The sequence below is a fragment of the Cryptomeria japonica genome, chromosome 10 (genome assembly GCF_030272615.1).
Source record: "Cryptomeria japonica chromosome 10, Sugi_1.0, whole genome shotgun sequence".
NCBI lineage: Eukaryota > Viridiplantae > Streptophyta > Pinopsida > Cupressales > Cupressaceae > Cryptomeria > Cryptomeria japonica.
The window spans coordinates 818,626,036-818,646,966 of NC_081414.1; positions in this window are offsets into that span (position 1 = coordinate 818,626,036).

Here is a 20,931-nt window from a genome sequence, read left to right on the forward strand (position 1 = left end):
TCCTATTGGTACTCCCTGTTCATCACAAAGTACTATGTCTTGGTACTCACTGTTCATCACAAAGTGCCTCGATCTTTCCTATCGTAGGGCTATACTTGAGTGTATCCTCTTGAGTAGTTTCCTAATTGACAACGTATGTTCTATCATAGAATTGTCAATCCTAGCCCTATTTGCTATCCTAGTCTTCCCTAGAGTACTTGCTTGAGTGTATCCTCTCAGCAGCTTATCCAATCAACAACGTATGTTCATCACAAAATTGTCGATTTGATCTTGAAGACATAAATGCGCCTTCATGACATAAATGTGCCTACAGACTGCACCTGCTCTGCACAGACGTGCTTGAAATACACAGACGTGCCTCTATTCTACACAGACGCACCTGTCTTACACAGACGTGCCCACAATTCACAAACGTGCCTACACAACGCAGACATGCTCGCATCTGGCACATACACTTTTCCCAGCATAGACACGCCTGGCACCAACGCAGACGCACCTACACATTTTTGACATTATCCTAAAGCGCATTTATTGCAATACCTAAGATGCATTAATGACAATAATTAATGTGACAAAGTACAAGGAGGTTTTGTGGTACTTACCAGCTCTCCTACATCTGCTGGCCTTTGAAATCAGCGAATGCGATCGAATCTATGCACCAATGCCATCACTAATGTTTGGTGCTACTCTATTTTCTCTCTGCACTCTGATCTCTTGGATGTGTGGATGACAATGAGGATGTATTCCCCTCATGGTCTATTTTATAGACTGCCCTAGCACTAGCCCTAACCCTCGTCTCCCGAGTCAGTCTTCTTTATCCCGTGACTCTGTCACTCTATCCGGTCAGTCCATTCTAGCCTTTCTTTCTTATCGAGAGATTGTCTGCAATCTTTTCACACATTTTCCTCCAATCTATCGAGGGGGCATATCATTCCCATCTCGGGGCAACTTTTCATCAGTTCATCTTATCTTCTTTGAAACAACGCGACAAGCTGCATTGTCTCAAAGAGGGGCAAAATGTAGACACCTAAAATTGTCCAGTCTAATTAAATAAATATCTTTATTTATTTAATTATCTAAGCCTAACTCTTCTATTAATTAAATAAATCTTTATTTATTTAATTAATTCATTTATCCTCTTCTAGCCTTATTTCTCATTTAAATAAATACATTTATTTATTTAAATTATCATTTTCCTAAATTAAATAAATATCTAATTTATTTAATTTGATCCCACTTCCTCTATTAATTAAATAAATCTTTATTTATTTAATTAATTCATTAACCTTTTCTACACATGACACATGTCATTCATCTCTTAATTCCTTCATTATCAAACCCTAACTCAATTGCGCACTCGACTACACTACACCTTTGCACTTTCATATGTGATCCTACTTGCAACCACATTTTCGTTCTTTGTTGAGCTCTTGTGCACATAAAATCTGAAAGCAAATATATCAAGCAAGATCAATGGAAATAGGAAGAATGGATATCCAAAACCTATTGGACATGTGATGGTATAATCTTTGTGATTTCATTTGATTTGCATTGTCTTAGGTAATCTTCATATGTTATGGTGGATCTTTGTTGTTGTTATGCTAGGGTTTTGTGGTTGAATTCATTTAGTCTTTCAACATTGTTGTTATCCATTTTCAGCGTATACAGGACCTATTAGGACCACATGAGACCAAATGGTGGCGCAAGGGGTCTTATGTGATCCTAAGGGGTCACACATGTGTTCTAACACATGGGTGACACCTTAGGACCACACAAGGCCCCTTACGACACATGTACACCCCTTAGGACCTATTAGGACCACATAAGACCGAATGGTGTCGCAAGGGGTCTTATGTGGTCCTAAGGAGTCACACATGTGTTCTAACACATGGGTGACCCCTTAGGACCACACAAGTCCCCTTACGACATGTGCACCCCTTAGGACCTATTAGGACCACATAAGACCAAATGGTGTCGTAAGGGTTCTTTTGTGGTCCTAAGGGGTCACGCATGTGTTCTAACACATGGGTGACCCTTTAGGACCACACAAGACCCCTTACGAAACATGTACACCCCTTAGGACCTATTGGGACCACATAAGACCAAATAGTGTCGAAAGGGATCTTATGTGGTCCTAAGGGGTCACACATGTGTTCTAACACATGGGTGACCCCTTAGGACCACACAAGGCCCCTTACGACACATGTGCACCCCTTAGGACCTATTAGGACTGGTGCAAAGAACCTTCCACTACACCTCTATTTCAAGCACATGGTGGTGTCTACATGTTCATTTTGTGATGTAATAATGGGTTGGATCAATGATCACCCTTGATGTAATTGAATGCCTATTTGTATGGTCAATAATCTCTTCGGTGAGCATATAAACCTAGAGGTCTATTAGGCCATGAAGGCTTGAAATTTGGATTTTCAATGTTGGTGTGTCTAGGATGTTGTCTTAAGTGTTTGGAGTCTAAAAATGATAAATAATGACCTTGGATGTGTTTCAATAAGGTCTAAGTTGTTAATAACCAATGTTGTCCTAAGTTGCAAAATGTTGCATTTGTTGTCAAGCAACTTTTCAAAGTTGTCGGTAGGATGCTAACTACTTCTCCAAAGGTCCTAACTATTCAAAATTTGGTTATGGACATTGGAAAAGGTTTATATATGCTTGGACAACCATGGGAAAGATAGAGTAGAAATGTTTGTAAAGTTTGGCGGAGAAAGTGAATAGAACAAGTCTGATTTTGCCATAATAGTGACATTTTTTCCATACTGTTCGTACAAGGTGTGAGATCTACTGATGAATTTTTGATTTTATTAGAAAGAGCCTTGAAATACCCTTCCAATTCATTTTGTCTGACCTCTTGAAGTGAAGTTTAGTGGAAGTTATAAGCGTTTTACCCTTTGCAGGTCTGAAACCGTCCATTTTCAAGGGTTACAATGCAAATGGGACCCTAACTTGCAATATACTCATTGGGATCTGATGGCCATTGGTAGAATGCAAGTTAGGGGCATGTATTGTGAGATTCCAGAGGGGCAAGGTCATAGGAGTTGGTTGGTAACCTTACCACCAAGCCCTAGTCTAAACCGGTCGAGGGTTTAGATTAGATTAGATGAGTTTCATTGAGCATACAATAAACAATGATGAGATGATGAGTTGAATTGATGGAATTGGAGTATTTGGAAATATAAGAAACCTCCTGAAGAATTGGAACCTTCTTGTGATCCCTTTCTCATATACCTCCTTTGTAAAACCGATATAATTTGATCAATTAGGCCTGTGACCCAAGTAGGTGTTGAAGAGTGTATGAATAGGGTGGAATTTCAATCTTTTAGAATCTGATAGCAATCCCAAAAGGGTGTCTAAAGCCTAAATTTTTTTAGGGCATTGTTTGGTATTACTTGGAGAAAAATCCAAAAAGATAGTGAAATAGGGCTACTAACCAGTAGGCCTGTCTAAGCTTCAAAAGCCAATATTTGCCTTGTGATCCAAAGTATTATTATTGGAGATATTAATAGGTATCAGGAAGTGTGTATAAGTTTTGTGACATCCCTTGTTAGGGGTAAGAATTTAATTTCATATTTGAGGTGTGATTGTCGCCTTGAGAGAGTCTCAAGGTAAAGAAGACCAAGGTGTGTTGTTGGGTTTATCACCCTATTGCTGCTAATCTCTGCATTAGGTGGTATCAGAGCATTAGAAGAGCCTTAGGAAATTAAAAAACAATGGAAGATGCAACAGGGAATAGTGAGGACATTCCCACTAGACCCATGACAAACATGGAGTTGGCCAAGATAGTGAGGGAGCAAGCGGCCAAGAATAAAAAGATGGAGGAGATAGAAAGGTTGAAAAGAAAGACCAGGAAGGCAAGGGATTTGCATCAACATTTGATGGAGAAGGAGAAGAGGAAGAAGAGAGACTATTGATGCTGACAGATCAAAGGAAATTTTTTGAAGCCCTCAATAGTGTAGGAAGAAGAGACAATATAGCATAACTATCTACATTCTCTAGAAAGATGAACCCATAAGAGTGTATGGATTGGACAAAAGCAATGATCAATTATTTTGAATGTGAAGACGTACCTGAAAAACAAAGGGTGAAGGTGGCTAAATCCAAAATGAAAGGTCCAACTCTTAGTTGGTGGAACTTTCTACAAAATGAAAGAGATGAAGAAGGAAAGAGACCTATAACCTCATAGAAGAAGATGGAGATAGAGATCAAAAGGAAGTTTGTACCTAAGGACTATGAGATAATCTTACACAAGAGATTACAAAATCTAAGGCAAAGGGAGTTGGATGTCAGTACTTACACTGAGGAGTTCCACAGGATGACCTTCAAAGCAAAGATACCAGAGAGTGAGACACAAAAGCTAGCAAGGTACATGAATGGTCTTAAGTTTAGTATTCAATATGAACTAAGTTTGTTCAACCTTGAATCAATGCACAAGTGTTTTCAGGTGGCACTTAGGATTGAGGAGAAGCAAAAAAGGAGAGGAGAACATAATAATAGAGGAAAGGGTGTAGGTTTCAGAGGTAAAGGTAGATTCAATGGAAGAGGATCATCTCCTAAACCCCAAGGAGAGTCTAGCCATCAAGAACAAGAGGGAGAATCCTGAGGAATGGAGGTAGCTTTATAGGAAGGAGGGGAAATGGTAGAGGAAGATTCGGTGGAAGAGGACATAGTGTCTTCACCGGTAGGTGTTTTTCATGCAACCAAGTTGGGCACCAGTCATTTAGATGTCCTGAGAAGCTAAGCAATGGTGGCCAAAGAGGTGATAGAAGAGAACATCTAATACAAGAAGAAGATAGTCAAAGCATGACCTCCTACCAAACATGAACTTCAAAGTCTACAGATCTGGAGCAAGGAGAACTATTGATGATCGATAGGACCCTCTTGAAAGTGCAGTAGAAATGGTTACTAAGATTAACTTGCAAAGAATACCTCATCCCCACCCTTATAAAGTGTCTTGGTTGAACAAAGGTTAACAAGACCTGATTAGTGAGCAAGTTTGGATAGAATTTTCAATAGGTGAATACAAAGATAGGGTGTTGTGTGATGCAGTAGAAATGGGTGCTTGTCATCTGCTACTAGGCAGGCCTTGGCAATATGATGTAGATGCTAGGCATGAGGGAAGGAAGAATGTTTACACCATCACCAAGAATGGGGTGAACTTCACTATGACACCTCTTCCGGATGACAGTAAGGATAAGCACATTGTAACTAGTGTCATGCTAGTGGATGAGAGGGAGTTCATGAATGGTTTGAAGGAGAAGGATACTCCTTGTTTTGCAATATTTGTCAAGCCTAAAATTGAACCTAAGAAGAAGCCTAAGAGCCAAGAGACAGAAAGGAGAGTAGGTCCTAAAGAGGTTCAAAATCTGCTAGACCGGTATAAAGGGATAGTTGCAGACAGTACCAAAAATTCCTTACCCCCTCAAAGGGAAATCAGTCATTGTATTGACCTTATACCAGGTGCTACACCACCCAATAAGGTACCATAAAATCTTACCCCTGAACAAAGTGCAGAATTTGCAAGATAGATCCAAGAATTGCTTGAGAAAGGGTTCATTAGGAAGATCATAAGTCCTTGTGCAATCCCTGCAGTACTAGCTCCTAAGAAAGAAGGAACATGGAGGTTGTGTACCGACTCTAGGGCCATCAATAAGATAACAATCAGATATAGATTCCCAATGCCAAGAATGGAGAACTTGATGTATTGTCTAGGAGGGGCCAAGTACTATTCCAAAATGGATTTGAAAAGTGGTTATCATCAAATAAGGATCATAGATGGAGACCAATGAAAGACAACTTTTAAGACCAATGAAGGCCTATTTGAGTGGATGGTAATGCCATTTGGACTTTCCAATGCCCCTAGTACATTCACGAGACTCATGAATGAGGTTCTTAAGCCCTTTATCAATCATTCTGTAGTAGTGTATCTAGATGATATATTGATTTTCAGTAAAGACAGGAATGAACATCTAACACACTCAGATTTGGTGTTGCAAAGGTTACATGAGGAGTAGTTGAAAGATCAATTTGGAAAATGTGTCTTCTTGCAGGAAGAACTAGCGTTCCTTGGATTTGTGATTTCTCAAGGAAATTTGAAAATGGATCCATCTAAGATGGAGGCAATCCTAAACTGGCCAACCCCTCAGTCAGCAAGTGAGGTAAAAGGTTTCCTTGGGTTAGCAAGTTTTTATAGAAAAATTATTAAGAATTTCAGTGGGGTTAGTGCACCAATGATAGAAACCATAAAAGGTGGAAGGAAATTTCAATTTGTCTGGACTAAGGAGGCTGATAGATCTTTTGAGTTTTTGAAAACTAAGATTTCAAAGCAACCTATTTTAGTACTCCCTGACTTTCATAAGGTTTTCACTATTGAGTGTGATGCATCAAAGAAGTCCATAGGAGGAGTCTTGAGTCAGGAAGGTAGGCCAGTGGCATTTTTCAGTGAGAAACTAAATGAGGCAAAGCAAAATTATTCTACATATGACCTAGAGATGTATGCTATGGTGCAATCTCTTAGGAAGTGGAAACATTATCTCTTACCTAAGGAGGTTATTGTATATACTGACAACCATGCTCTAAGTTTTTTGAACAGATAGGAGAAACTAAATCACAAGCATATGAAGTGGATGGAATATCTCCAAGCTTATACTTTCACTATCCTACATAAGAAAGGAGTAGCTAATAAAGTTGCCAATGCACTTAGTAGAAGGAACTTAGCAATCCAGGAGATTCAATTGGAAAGCATGGGAATCGGTGCCTTAAAGGACATGTATCAAGGAGATGAAGATTTCAAGGAGGCCTATGAGGTTTGTAAGGAAATGAATGACAGGTATCATACTGATTTTTCTGATTACATTCTCCAAGAAGGCTTACTTTTCAAGGGCAGTCAACTTTGTATTCCTAATTGCTCCATGAGGGAAAATATTGTAAAGGAAAAACATTGTGGGGGTTTGTCAGGACACTTTGGACTTGATAAGGCACTTGAATTGGTTAGGAGATTCTACTTTTGGCCTAGGATGCAGTCAAATGTGAGAAAGTATGTGACAAAGTGTGTGGTATGTCAAAGGGAAAAGGGGACAAGTTCCAATGCAGGTCTATATACTCCATTACCAATCCATACCAAACCTTGGGATTCAATTAGCATGGACTTTGTCTTAGGTCTTCCTAGGACTAAATTAGGATATGACAGTATATATGTTGTTGTGGACAGGTTTTCCAAAATGGCACACTTTTTGCCATGCAAAGTTACACATGATGCTTCCATTATTGCAGGTTTGTTCTTCAAGGAGATTGTTAGACTTCATGGTTTACCCTTAAGCATTATATCAGACCAGGATCCTAAGTTTGTAGGACATTTTTGGAGGACTTTATGGTGTAGGTTGGGGACAAACTCATCTTTCTCTTCTGCTTATCACCTTCAATCTAATGGATAGACAGAGGTGATCAATAGATCCCTTGGTAATTTGTTGAGATGTTTTAATAAGGACCATGGGGCCACTTGGGATACTATTCTTCCACAAGAAGAGTTCTCATATAATGATTATGTGAATAGTGTAGTCACATAAATCTGTCCAGTTTAATTAAATGAATATTTGCTATTTATTTGATTAAAAATCCACTAGCCATCAGTTAATTAAATTAATATTTAATTAATTCATCTCCAAACATTCTTCTATTAATTAAATAAATTATTCAATTTATTTTAACTAATTCATTAAATCAAATTCCAATCAATTAAATGAATAAAATCTATTTATTTAATTAAATCCCCTTTTTCCTCTTTTAAATAAATTAAATCAAACATTTATTTAAATCATTTATTCCCCCCACTTGCATTTTCCTACAAATGCAACTTGCACACATTTATTGAAATAAATTAATTAATTTAAAATAAAAATCCTATTTTCCCTCACCCACCAAATCCACTTGCAAATCTAATCCCCTTCTAGATTCTTCTAACCCCTTCCTAATTAACCTAATCCATCCCCTAATTATTATCACATTCCTAAGCAAAATGAAGTCACTTCTCCAAGACTTCAAAAAGTCTTTGAAAAGCATTTAATGCTTTGTGTGTTCAACAAATTAACCTTCAAAGTCTTCCAAAACCACTAATGGCTCTTACATGACCATTAATGGCTCTTACATAACCATTTATGGTTATTGTAGCATAGGAAATTAGGAATCATCACAAACAAGTATAAAAACTAATCATTAGCTCAATCACGAAAGCAAATTGCAATGATCTATCCTAAACACATTTAATAGAGACATGAAAATAAAACATTCAAAAAGATTAATGCAAACCATATGTAAATCCAAATGTTTTCTTCATGCGGCTCCATTGTTCTTCTTTCTTTTCCAAATAGTTTTATTGTAGATCTCACCTTCAAGTGCATAAACCTAATTGTGAAAGCAAGATTGACATTGACACAAGAATACTCGAAGCGTGATTTGACAAAGTGATTTAGAAATTCGATAGTCTGATTAGGGGTTTGATTGAAGAAATTCATCCAATTTATAGAAAAATTGGAGAGATGATCAAATTAGCATGATAGTGATTCGAATGGAAATTCAAACCAAGAATAGCAAAATTATGACATGTCTATGACAAATTGCTATGCAAAGATATATGACAATTTATGACAATTTATGACAAATTGCTATGCAAAGATTTATGACAAGAATTTGAAATAGAAATAGACATTTAGGAATTTAGGAGAATTTAGAAAATTAGGTTAGAAATGATGACTTGGAAATTAGGAAATTGATGAAAAATAGGTAAATTAATCAATAATTTCTCATTCATTAATTAATTTACAAAAATAGGAGGAATTAATTAGCCAATTAAATAAACATTTAATTGTGACAAGAAGACTTAGGATAAATAAATAAATTATTTAACCTAGAGGGAAAATGCCAAACAAGATTAAATGAATAAATCATAAAACCTTGGAAGATGAATTAGAAATGCAAGAACGACAATTAGGTCTTGATGTAAGATTGATTTGATGTCGATTCGATCATGATTTTGAATTGATAAATGACCAGTGTTGATAAATGATTTGATTGAGATTGGTTGACAAAAATCAATGACAAATTGACCAAATTGACATGATTGAAAAGGACAAGGATCGATGACGAATCGATCGCAATATGACAAGATTGACAAGGACAAAAATCGACCAAAATCATGACTGAAGATTGTTGTCGACAAGACCAAATTCGAAAGCGAGACAGATGAAGAATGTAGAAGAATGATTCGATGCTCGCAAATGATGAAAACCAAGGGCGTGACATAGGAGAAATGTTAATGCGACACAAAAACCTAAAATGAGGCAATGCGCAAATGTTAAAGTATGACTCCGCAAGCGTTGACCATTTTTAGGTGTCTACATTTTGCCCCTCTTTGAGACAATGCGATTTTAAGCATTGTTTCAAAGAACAATAATGAAAATGCCCCAGACAATAATAATGACATATGCATGCCCCCTTGAGGAATTGGTCGGAATCATGCAGAAAAGAGGCCAATTGATCGATAATAATTGCAGAAGACGATAGGTTCGAACAGACTGCCAAGATTGATAGAAGAAATGTTAGTAAGAAAAAATTAGACAAAGGACAGTTAGAGATGAAGGAAAACTTGCTTCACTAATGCACTTTGTAGGTGAGAACCTTTATTTTAATGTAGCAAAATGGATGCCTAGCATCATGGCATTGAAGGCCAGAGCTGAAATGCAACCCTTTTTGCAAAAGACAGACACATCGCAGACAAACAACAATCACAACAAATAAAGAAAAAGGACCATGAACCATCCCGGTCACCCTAAATCACTCAGTGACATCATCGAGCAACATAGGAACATGATCGAAGCCAAAAATAAATCAGTAAAAAGATAAGATGCACAAATTCCAACAAATCAAACAAACACCTTGATCTTCATTGTCAAAAGTTGAAAGTGCTGATAGGACGATCATGTTGTCTGGTTTTAGGACATGCGGTACCCCGTCTAAGACAGGACACAGTCTAGTTTCGAGTATGCCACACCCTGTATAAGACCCATGATAATGTGCCAAGGACGAATGATATTAATGTTGATTGATATGACAATTTTGATCAGGTTGAATGTCTGGTTTGATTGAAAGAAGTCATCTGTTAATGCATGATTTCATTAAAGCACAACATTTGATTGCGTGTCGTTGGATGTATACTCAGTGATCTGTCTATGCACAGAGGGGTCATTTATTTTTTGTTTTGCCTTTCGAGTTTTTACAATTTTTTTGTTCGTTTTTTCAGGACTTTATTTGATTTTTTTTTTAATTTTCTCAGGACATTATTTGATTTTTTTAATGAGATTTTTTCAGGACATTATTTGATTTTTTTGGCTTATTTCAGGACATTATTTGATTTTTAGGGATTATTTCAGGACATTTTTCAATTTTTTTGAATTATTTCAGGACATTTTTCAATTTTTTTGAATTATTTCAGGACATTATTTGATTTTTTTGGATTATTTCAGGACATTTTTCAATTTTTATGATTTTGCCCCTAGTGTCTAGTAAGGAAAGGAATATGACAGGTGAATAAATAGGCTTTCTGAAATGATGGTGGATAGAGGGAAAACAAAGGCCTTTTATCATGGAGATAATACAGATGCAATTTTCAAGGGCTATGGCGTGATGGGACAAGAGACTGGATATGACAATGTAAAGTAGTGACATGGCATGAGGGACATGTCAAGAGGTTTTTGAAACCATGTTTAAATTTTGCGTCCTTATGTCAAATCAAGATCAAGGAATGAAAAAGAGTGTATGGATAGTGATAAGATATGGATAGGATAAGAAAGACCAAGAATGGATAAGGGACATGGACTAAAGGTCAGGATAGGATATGAGATAGTGGCAAAAAGTTGCAATAAGACAGGGAATATGGATGAAAGGTTATAATAAGTAAATGGATAAAGACCAAAAGCTATGATAGACTAAAAGTTGCAAACAAGATACATGATGCTCATGACAATCGTTAGCCTTGTCAAGATCAAATGTGGAAAGGGAAATTGGACATGAGGGACAATAGGATATGAAGGGTAATGACAGGGGTTTGATAGGATAGTGAAGGGCAATAAGATATGAAGGAGGAAACCTGCCCCCAAGTACGGTATGCAAGAAGTTCATAAATTATGCATGACGCCTATTTGCCAGGTTTTCATCATGGTACTTGCCCAAGGTGCCTGTTTGCCAGGTTTTCACCAGTGGACAAATTATTTTTGCTTTACTTTTTTCTTTTTTCTTTTTTTTTTTTTTTCACTTTTTTTTTTTTTTTTTTTGATTTTGACTTTTTCAATAGAAGATGGACACATGATAGGGGATGGAAGAAGGACTCAAGCGTCTTTTTGTTTGGATAGTAGCCTTGAAAAAAAATGGACCATGACCTTTAAAAGCATGCTCAAAGACGTTGGTAGGATTAGGACATGGAAAATGAGATGAAACTAAGGTGAGGATTTATGCATTGGATTGGATCAAAGGGATGGAAGGATGGAAAATATGCATTGGATAATAGGTAGGGTATTGGAAGAATTGGGCTTGAGCGGATGGAAATGAAGGCAAGATCAACATTGGCACACACCTTGAGGGGTGATGGACTGATGGAGGAAAAATGGATCTCAGATTGTGAGATTTGGATGGAGGAATAGCTTGGGATTTTGGGACATAAGGGCCCAAAATGGATGAAGAAGGTGATGGAGGAACAAATTTGAGAGGTTTGGATGGAGGAATAGCAACTTTGGATGCCAAGTTGGATGTTTCTTTAGGCTTTTGTGCTTCAAGGAGCCGCTTAGGGATCCACATGGTTTTTGATTTTTCATGCTTTTGTGGTTCCTTGGAGTGCATTGCTTGATCAAGGGATTTAGGAACCCATATATATTTTGACTTTGCTTTATTTTTCTCAGTGGGCCTTTGTGGCCTTTTGGATATTTCTTTTTCTTTATAGATCATATTGTTCTTTGTTTTGACATGTCGATTATATTGGACATGTTGATCCTTGAATACATGTGGATTTCTAGACTTATGACTTTTATACTTGGCATCCAAATTGCTTGGAGGGGGAAAGGAATGCATGGATGGATATGAATGAAATGGAGTTCTTTTGGATGGATGGAATTTACTCAAGGATGTGTGCCTTTGCTGACCTTGCATAGAGGAGGAAGGGATATAAGGACCTAAGATGGATGGAAGGGATGATGGGGAAGGGATATGTTTGGATTTTGAAGGGGTGTTGGATTTAGTAGGGGTACCCAGGTCTTGAGGAATTTCACTGAGGCCATGACCCTTAATATTTTCTTTAATATGGAGGGGTTCTTTCTCATGAAGGTCCACTCCTTTGCCTTTATGAATATCTTGACTTGTAGGATACTCTTTTCTTTGGGAAGAAGACGCGAGTCCATTATGAGGTGGATATGATATGAGAGAAATAATGAGATCTTGAAGTGGATCCGATTGCACCAAAGTGGAAGAACCCATTATGCATGTTGAGGGTTCATGAACATCTTGCACTGACATGTTAGAATCATGAGGGGGATTAGGATCATGTGGGGGACTAGGATTGTGTGGTGGACATGGTTCAATGACCGGCTCTTCAAGAGATGGAATGGGAGAAATAATGGGATCATCAAAAGAAATGCGATCTTGGAGTGTATATGGAGCATTAGGACAAGGAGATGGAGGAACAAAAGGATCTTGTGGAGGATCTAAAGGAATAATTTGATCTTGACAAGGAGGAAGATAATTGGAATCCTCTTTAAAGGTGCTTTGCTCTTGACTTTCAATGGGATCATCGGAAAGGATGGAAAGGATATCTTGAATGTCAATGGGATTTGAAAGGACATTTTTTTCATGAAATGGAAGGGGATCGTTTGGGATTGGATGGACTAGGATGTCTTGATCTTGCTCGGGAAATGGAGTGTCAATAGGACTTTGGATAGGATGGACAAGAATAGGGAAATCATCATGAGTGTCTGGGAAAATGGGGTCCTGGTCAAAAATTGGATGGGATGATAAGGTTTCAAGATCTTGATCTTGATCTGTTTCAAGACATCTTTCTTCATGCTCTAAATTATCCTCTTGACATGAGGTTGGACTTTGGATATGCATGGGGGATTCTGACAAGGGATAAATGCTTTGGCATGAGGAAGAGGGACTTCGAATGGGGTCCTCTAAAATAGGTGATGGCAATAAAGTGCATGGTGGCATTGGGTCTTGTATTTCTGAAACATGACAAGGATGTGCATCATGAATTGGATTATTTTGGCAATCAATTATGGATAGCTCTTGGATAATTGTATCCTTGGGTGTATTGTTTGATGAGGACAATATGGAAGGTTCTTGTGAAACTTCTAAAGGTGTAGGGATAGATGCCACTAGAGAGTCAATTTGCTTGTGGGGGGATGAGGCATTGCTAGACATAATTGTATTATCTTGATCTTCCTCAAAGAACTCACTTGGTAATTTCCTTAAGATCATTGCAATAAAGCCACCTTTCTTTCAAGGTTTTGATATAGTTGAATCTGGAATTTGAACTTGTTTGGCAAGAATTTGGTTTGATTTCATGTTTTGATATTGGACTTGATTCAATTGTTCCGACATGTTTGAAACTTGGCTTGGTGTGTGCTGCAACCTTTGTTTTTGAATGTTTGGTGATTGTGGTTGTTGACATTGATATTCCACCATTGGTTGAACCATTTGTGGACATTGTATAGTTGGTTGGACATATTGTTGAAATTGGACCATTGGTTGTGTTGGTTGTATATGTTGAACAATTGGTTGAACCATTGGTTGTATTGGTTGAAAATCTGATTGATAGTAAACACCTTCTTGTTCTTGTTGTGGAGGCACATAATGCTGAAGTTGATGTTGTCTCTTTTCTTGAAATTGTTTCATCATCTCTATTTGGGAGAGGAGAGCTGGTATGTCCGATCGTTCAAGAAGAGATCTTACATCAATTGGCTCAATATTTGGATTTTGACCTGGAAATTTTTGAAACATTTTGGACACTTGTGATCTATTCTTCACAATGTTTTTCACTTTTTGTTCCAATATCTCATTTTCTTGAGCTAGCTTCTCCTCAAGTTTTTGTATTTGGAGATTTACATCATCATGATAAGCTTGATCGATATTGCCTTGTTGTTGGGTTGGATATAATTGTGATTGCCTTGGATTAAAATTTGATTGCATTATCGTTTGATACGTCAAACTTTGTTGCATCATTGGTGCTTGGAACCTTGTTTCAATAGACATGTCACTATGCAATGCAATATTTTTGGAATTTTTCAAGGATAATGTATGATATTCAACTAAATGAAAACTAAATAGATGAAAATGCAATCTATGGCAAGAATGCAACCTATGTTTTTGGTTATTTTTCAAGATTTTGACAAACTTCTTGGAATGCAAATCTAAAAGAGACCCTTAGGAAATTGAAATGATGTCTAGACCTCAAAGGACAAAAGGACCAAGTGACAAAAGGACAAATGACAATGTCTCCTCTATATGCTTGGATACTAAGCTAGGTTTGACCAAATGACAATAATGACATAAAAAGAAAAGGTTTGACAAGGTCTAGACTTCTTAACAATGACTTAGGGTTTACCAAAGATTTGGATTACTCAAGTATGACAAAACCTAGTTTTGACACTATATGCAAAGGGACAATTACTATGCAAGGGACCCTAATATGATATGATAATGACCTAAGCTTAATGAAGAGACCTAAGGTATGCAAATATGAATGTATGACAATGGTATGACTTTAATGCAAGAGGACACATGCAAATGGATGACCCTTATTGAAAGGAGTATGACTTAGGTGAAACCTAACCTTGGTACTTGACAATGAACTTTGCAAAATGCAACCTAGGATGAACCTAAATCTAAGTGACATGAATGTTGAGAAAAGATTTTGAACAATGTTTGACAACCATGTTTGAAGGTGTTTTGAAGTTTGTTGGATGAAATGCTCTTGGGTTTAACCTTGTTTTGAATCAATTTGCCTCGTTTTTGAAATGAGATGCAATTCAACTTTTGACAAGAAAAGAAGACAAGATATTTTAACATAGACTCAAGACAATCATACTCATTCACACATTTCTTATGGTAGGCAAGAACAGTAGGTACTTGAGAGGTAGACTTGTTATGGGATTCAAGGAGAATACATAGATGCTTGACCCCACGGGCTCCCCTCGATGGCACTCACTTCTCAGAGTAGCCAAGCATCAGTCCCCATGGAAATCTCCCCATGGCGAACTTAGTATCTCTTCCAAGTATCCGAACTTATCCTTCTCAAGCAACTAGAAGGGTTTTTGGCCTCTAAAAACAAGGTGTTTAGTAAGGATTTCTGTTAAGCGTTACTCCTTGATGTCACACAAGCGTGATTGAGACATTAAGCCCATCAAGATACCAAACAAATTTAGTCGCGCAAGCATGATTTAGACCAAGAGGCCCTACTTAGATGCTGATATGAGAAAGAGTTCAAGGGTCATCACTTCCCAAGTAACTGCAATTCCCACGTAACCCTTCAAAGCTTTCGCTCATCAGGTATTTTTTTATAGTGAGTTAGAATGCCAAGGTATTCTAGCCGTACTCACTTTGGGTCGTTCCCTTCTCACGATTGTCACTTGCTTGCAAAAGCAAATGGTCGGGAAGGCAGGCCCTCTACAGGTGACACACAATCAAAACAATGAGCATGGTATCGAAGATCTGGATTTCTGATCACCCTAAGAAGGATGAGAGCATACTCTCCTACTCCAATGTCACACTCAACAATCAAAGCAAAAACATGTTCATTCCAACCTATTTAGAAATCACTAGGTGCCTAAAAATTAATTGCAAACACCAAGTTTAGTTGTTTCTCCAAGGCAACCTGCAAAAACACAAGTTAGAAGTTTGAGGTGTTTATTCTTTGACTATCGATTCTGCATAAAACATGTTAGTAGTTTCATTTGTTGTCTTTGCCATGCGTATGCCAAGATGCTGCACAGATAATTAGTACCAAAAACCAAAAAGTAGAAAATAGAATGCAAAAACAAGACAATTTTCAAGTAAAACACTGCATTTTTACCTCTGTTCTGGATTTTACACAGGCGCAGAAGTCATGACACAGGTGCAGGATTACACAGGCGCAGGATTGATTACACAAGCGCAGGATACCTTACACAAGCGCACTTTTTTTTTTTTTTTTACACAAGCGCAGAATGCATTGACACAGGCGCAAAACTCATAAAGATGCACCTGTGTACCTTACACAGGCGCAGATTGTCTCACACAGGCCCAGAAGTCCCCAGAAAACCCTGCACTACCCTGTTTTTGGTCTTTTTGGCCTGCAAATCAACTTAAAAGCACTCAAAAACACAATAAAGGGATTAGATGGTTAGTGTTCATGTCGGGTTCACCAATTAATGTAGCATAGGAATTCGGAAATCATCACAAACAAGTATAAAAACTAATCATTAGCTCAATCACGAAAGCAAATTGCAATGATCTATCCTAAACACATTCAATAGAGACATGAAAATAAAACATTCAAAAAGATTAATGCAAACCAGATGTAAATCCAATTGTTTTCTTCATGCGGCTCCATTGTTCTTCTTTCTTCTCCAAATAGTTTTATTGTAGATCTCACCTTCAAGTGCATAAACCTAATTGTGAAAGCAAGATTGACATTGACACAAGAATACTCGAAGCGTGATTTGACAAAGTGATTTAGAAATTCGATAGTCTGATTAGGGGATTTGATTGAAGAAATTCATCCAATTTATAGAAAAATTGGAGAGATGATCAAATTAGCATGATAGTGATTTGAATGGAAATTCAAACCAAGAATAGCAAAATTATGACATGTCTATGACAAATTGCTATGCAAAGATATATGACAATTTATGACAATTTATGACAAATTGCTATGCAAAGATTTATGACAAGAATTTGAAATAGAAATAGACATTTAGGAATTTAGGAGAATTTAGAAAATTAGGTTAGAAATGATGACTTGGAAATTAGGAAATTGATGAAAAATAGGTAAATTAATCAATAATTTCTCATTCATTAATTAATTTACAAAAATAGGAGGAATTAATTAGCCAATTAAATAAACATTTAATTGTGACAAGAAGACTTAGGATAAATAAATAAATTATTTAACCTAGAGGGAAAATGCCAAACAAGATTAAATGAATAAATCATAAAACCTTGGAAGATGAATTAGAAATGCAAGAACGACAATTAGGTCTTGATGTAAGATTGATTTGATGTCGATTCGATCATGATTTTGAATTGATAAATGACCAGTGTTGATAAATGATTTGATTGAGATTGGTTGACAAAAATCAATGACAAATTGACCAAATTGACATGATTGAAAAGGACAAGGATCGATGACGAATCGATCGCAATATGACAAGATTGACAAGGACAAAGATCGACCAAAATCATGACTGAAGATTGTTGTCGACAAGACCAAATTCGAAAGCGAGACAGATGAAGAATGTAGAAGAATGACTCGATGCTCGCAAATGATAAAAACCAAGTGCATGACATAGGAGAAATGTTAATGCGATGCAAAAACCTAAAATGAGGCAATGCGCAAATGTTAAAGTATGACTCCGCAAGCGTTGACCATTTTTAGGTGTCTACAGTTATTTCAAACTTGTCTCCCCAAAAATTTATTGCTTTGACCATGTTTATCCCTCTTGCCTTTGCACAAGAGTTTATCCATTGGATAAAAGCTTTATTCTTTGAATAAAGAGTTTATTCACTCAACCTAACCTTGACCTTATCTCCCAAGGTCATGTCAAACATTTAATGCTTATTCCCTCTCCTCTCAACCTATCTCACATTGACACTTGTCATCTTGGGATTGGGTTGAAAGCCATCACATGGATTGAATATCATTGAATCCTAGCCTTTGTTGAGATTGCTCAATCTCAACCATCCATTGCTCCATTTTACCTATAAATAGAGCTCACATTTCTCATTTTCAAATCCTCAAGCATTTAGCATTCTTAGCCATAATCCTGAAAACTTGTATGCATTTAACCTATATGCATTTTAGAGAGCATTTAGCATAGCAAACTAATATCTTGTTATTTCGGTTAAAATCAATCATTTTTAATAGCATCTAGTATTTTTAGCTTTTCATTTTACATTTGGAGCAAAATACTCAAATCTCAATCCTCCATAAGCATCCATAGTGCAAAAAGCTGTTGAGAGCTACACTATTTTGGAACTTGGAGAGGAAAGGAACAAGGGAGAAGGAACTAAGAGCATGCTAAGAGGCATTTGGAGATGCCTTATTATCTTTTTTTCATTTGTTAGACATATTAGCATGATCTTAGTATCTCTTTTGATATGCCTATTTAGATTAGCTTTTGGTTAACTAACACTAACGATTTCTTGTGTCTTGTGTTGTTTGTCATTTGCTAATCTTGTCCATTTTGCAGTGCATCATTTGGTGAACCGGACGTGAATCCAAACACCAAAAAGATCATTTTTTTTACCAATAACATGTTTGAATGTTGAAATTGTCACACAGGTTGCGCTTTAGCGCTATTGATTACGTTATAGCGCTACTGATACTTGTTGTTCTAGTGCTATTGCTCTTACAATAGCGCTATTGTATCAAGTTTAGCGCTATTGACATGGTTTTAGCGCTTTTGATCCCGTTCTGGTGCTATTAAACATGTTTGAGCGTGTTTGACTTCTCGGACATTTTATTCTTTTAACGCATTTGTGTTAAATAGCACGTCTGTTTAAATGCAGACTAGCGCTATTGTAACAGAGCGTTGTAAAAAGGACCTTGTAACTGAAAAAGTGAAATTTTTTAGGCTTGTGGAAGCCCCCCTTAGATATGGATTTTACTAACTGGTTGTTGTTTGTGTAGGTTTAAAAACTCACCTTTTAAAATCAAAAACTTTATTTTTGGTGTTTTAAAACATGAACAAACAAACTTTTCCTTGCTTTCCAGTTAGAATCACTTGTTTCTTTGGTGCATTAAAACTGAACAAAACAACATTTATTTTCTTGCAAGTTAGGAAACACTTTATTTGGTGCTTAAAATCAACAATTCCATTTTCTTGCATCAAACTAAAGAATTTACAATCCACACTTCAATTTTTGGTGCACATAAAATACACAATCAACTTGTTTAAAAACTTTTTGCAAAGCGATTTTTTTCCTCATGCATACGTGCTTCAAGTTCAGTTGACCAGGATTTTCAAAATTCTAGTTTACTTAAACATATTGCCTTTGAAGTTAAAAAGAACATCATGATTGTTGGAGCAACATCTCCAAATAGTTAGAAAAAATTGCAATGATGGATTAAAAAGAACAAGTGAATTTCTTGCTTGGCACACTTGTGCAAAAAGTTGGTCGAGTGGTCCCACCTCTAACACACACTATCCTCTCCCTTGGCTTTCGTGGTCCTAGGTGCAAGAGAAAAGTGTTAGTAACACTCAAAATTTTATCTTTTTAAGAGAGGCCTGCCAAGAGACACATCACTCTTGGGAATGACCTCGCACGGTAAATCCTTCGAGCTGCTATAGAAATCAGGTGAGAGCGAAAGCTGTAGCCTTGGGTATAGTTGTTCCTACAGTGTAACTTGCCGAAAGGACAAATGGGCCCCACCACAAGTTACAAGGCTCTTAAGTGAGTCACTACAGAATGAACTTATGTCCATAGACATCGAAAATGACTAAACACCTTTAAGTAGTAGCCCACCCATTCTATTGATTGAGAATATTTGAGATATAATTCAGTGCAAGAGCATAGATGGTTTTGCTCCCAAGATACTCACTATACATATTTTCTTGAGTAGAAACATAGCTTTTTGAAAGGTCACTTGTGGCTTGATAAAAGTGGTGACTCCCCCATCATAGTGATCATGTATTTGTTATATTCACGCAAGACTTAGTATATCACATCCTTACCTACCATGATGGGATTCATAAGGTATGTAGTACCAAAGTCGAAGAAATATCAAGATGTGGGCTGAATTTATCACAACTGGCCATTTGACCTTAGGGATAAAAAGTGTTTGAAGTATTTTTTGTGTTAGTCAAGACCAAGTACAAATTGAGCCAACTTCAGGCTTTGGAAAGAAAAACACCTAAAATACACTTAAGGGAAGGGTCATAAAAAAGTCCAAGGATTGGGTTGATCTAGACCCATACTCATTTGTGCCTCTAAAGGCAACATTCTTGTGTTTGTGTGCTTGCTTTATTTTCTTGTCAAAGAAACATCATAAAAATCCAAAAATCAACACAAGTGTTCATCCAACCAAACATCTTTCAAAAAAACAAACAAAAAGATCAAAAACAAAACAAGAAAAGAATCAAACTTTATGACCATTCTTCACATCTTGCGAAACAAGAATCGTCATCAGAATATCAACTTGAAAAGAAGACCATTGAGCTCAAAGGCTTTGATCAAAAGGAGGAAATTATTCTATCTAAATAGACAAATCTTTGTCTCCCATAGAGTTTTTCTACGTCACATGCGTCTCTACCTTCAAGGCAAAACAAACGAATTTGATTCAGAGTCATTGAACCGCAAAGATTTTATGCAATATAGAGCTTTGAGTTATCACAAAAACCAAGGAGGCAAGATTAATCCCAAATTTTTCCCAAACGTTTGTATCACCTACAACATAGCGCGAGAAATGCCACCAACGCCCGAAAGGGAAGAGGTAGAATTTGTTCCATTCGTAACACAAAGCTTTTATTGAAGTTGAAACATTTCATCCATTATCTCACTCATACACCATCAGTTCATCATCAATCCGTTCCAACTCTCAAAACATTAAGAGGTTCTTGTCCCAAGTTCTCTTTTTAAATATTGCTTGAATCAAACACATCACATCACTTTTTAGATTGTTTC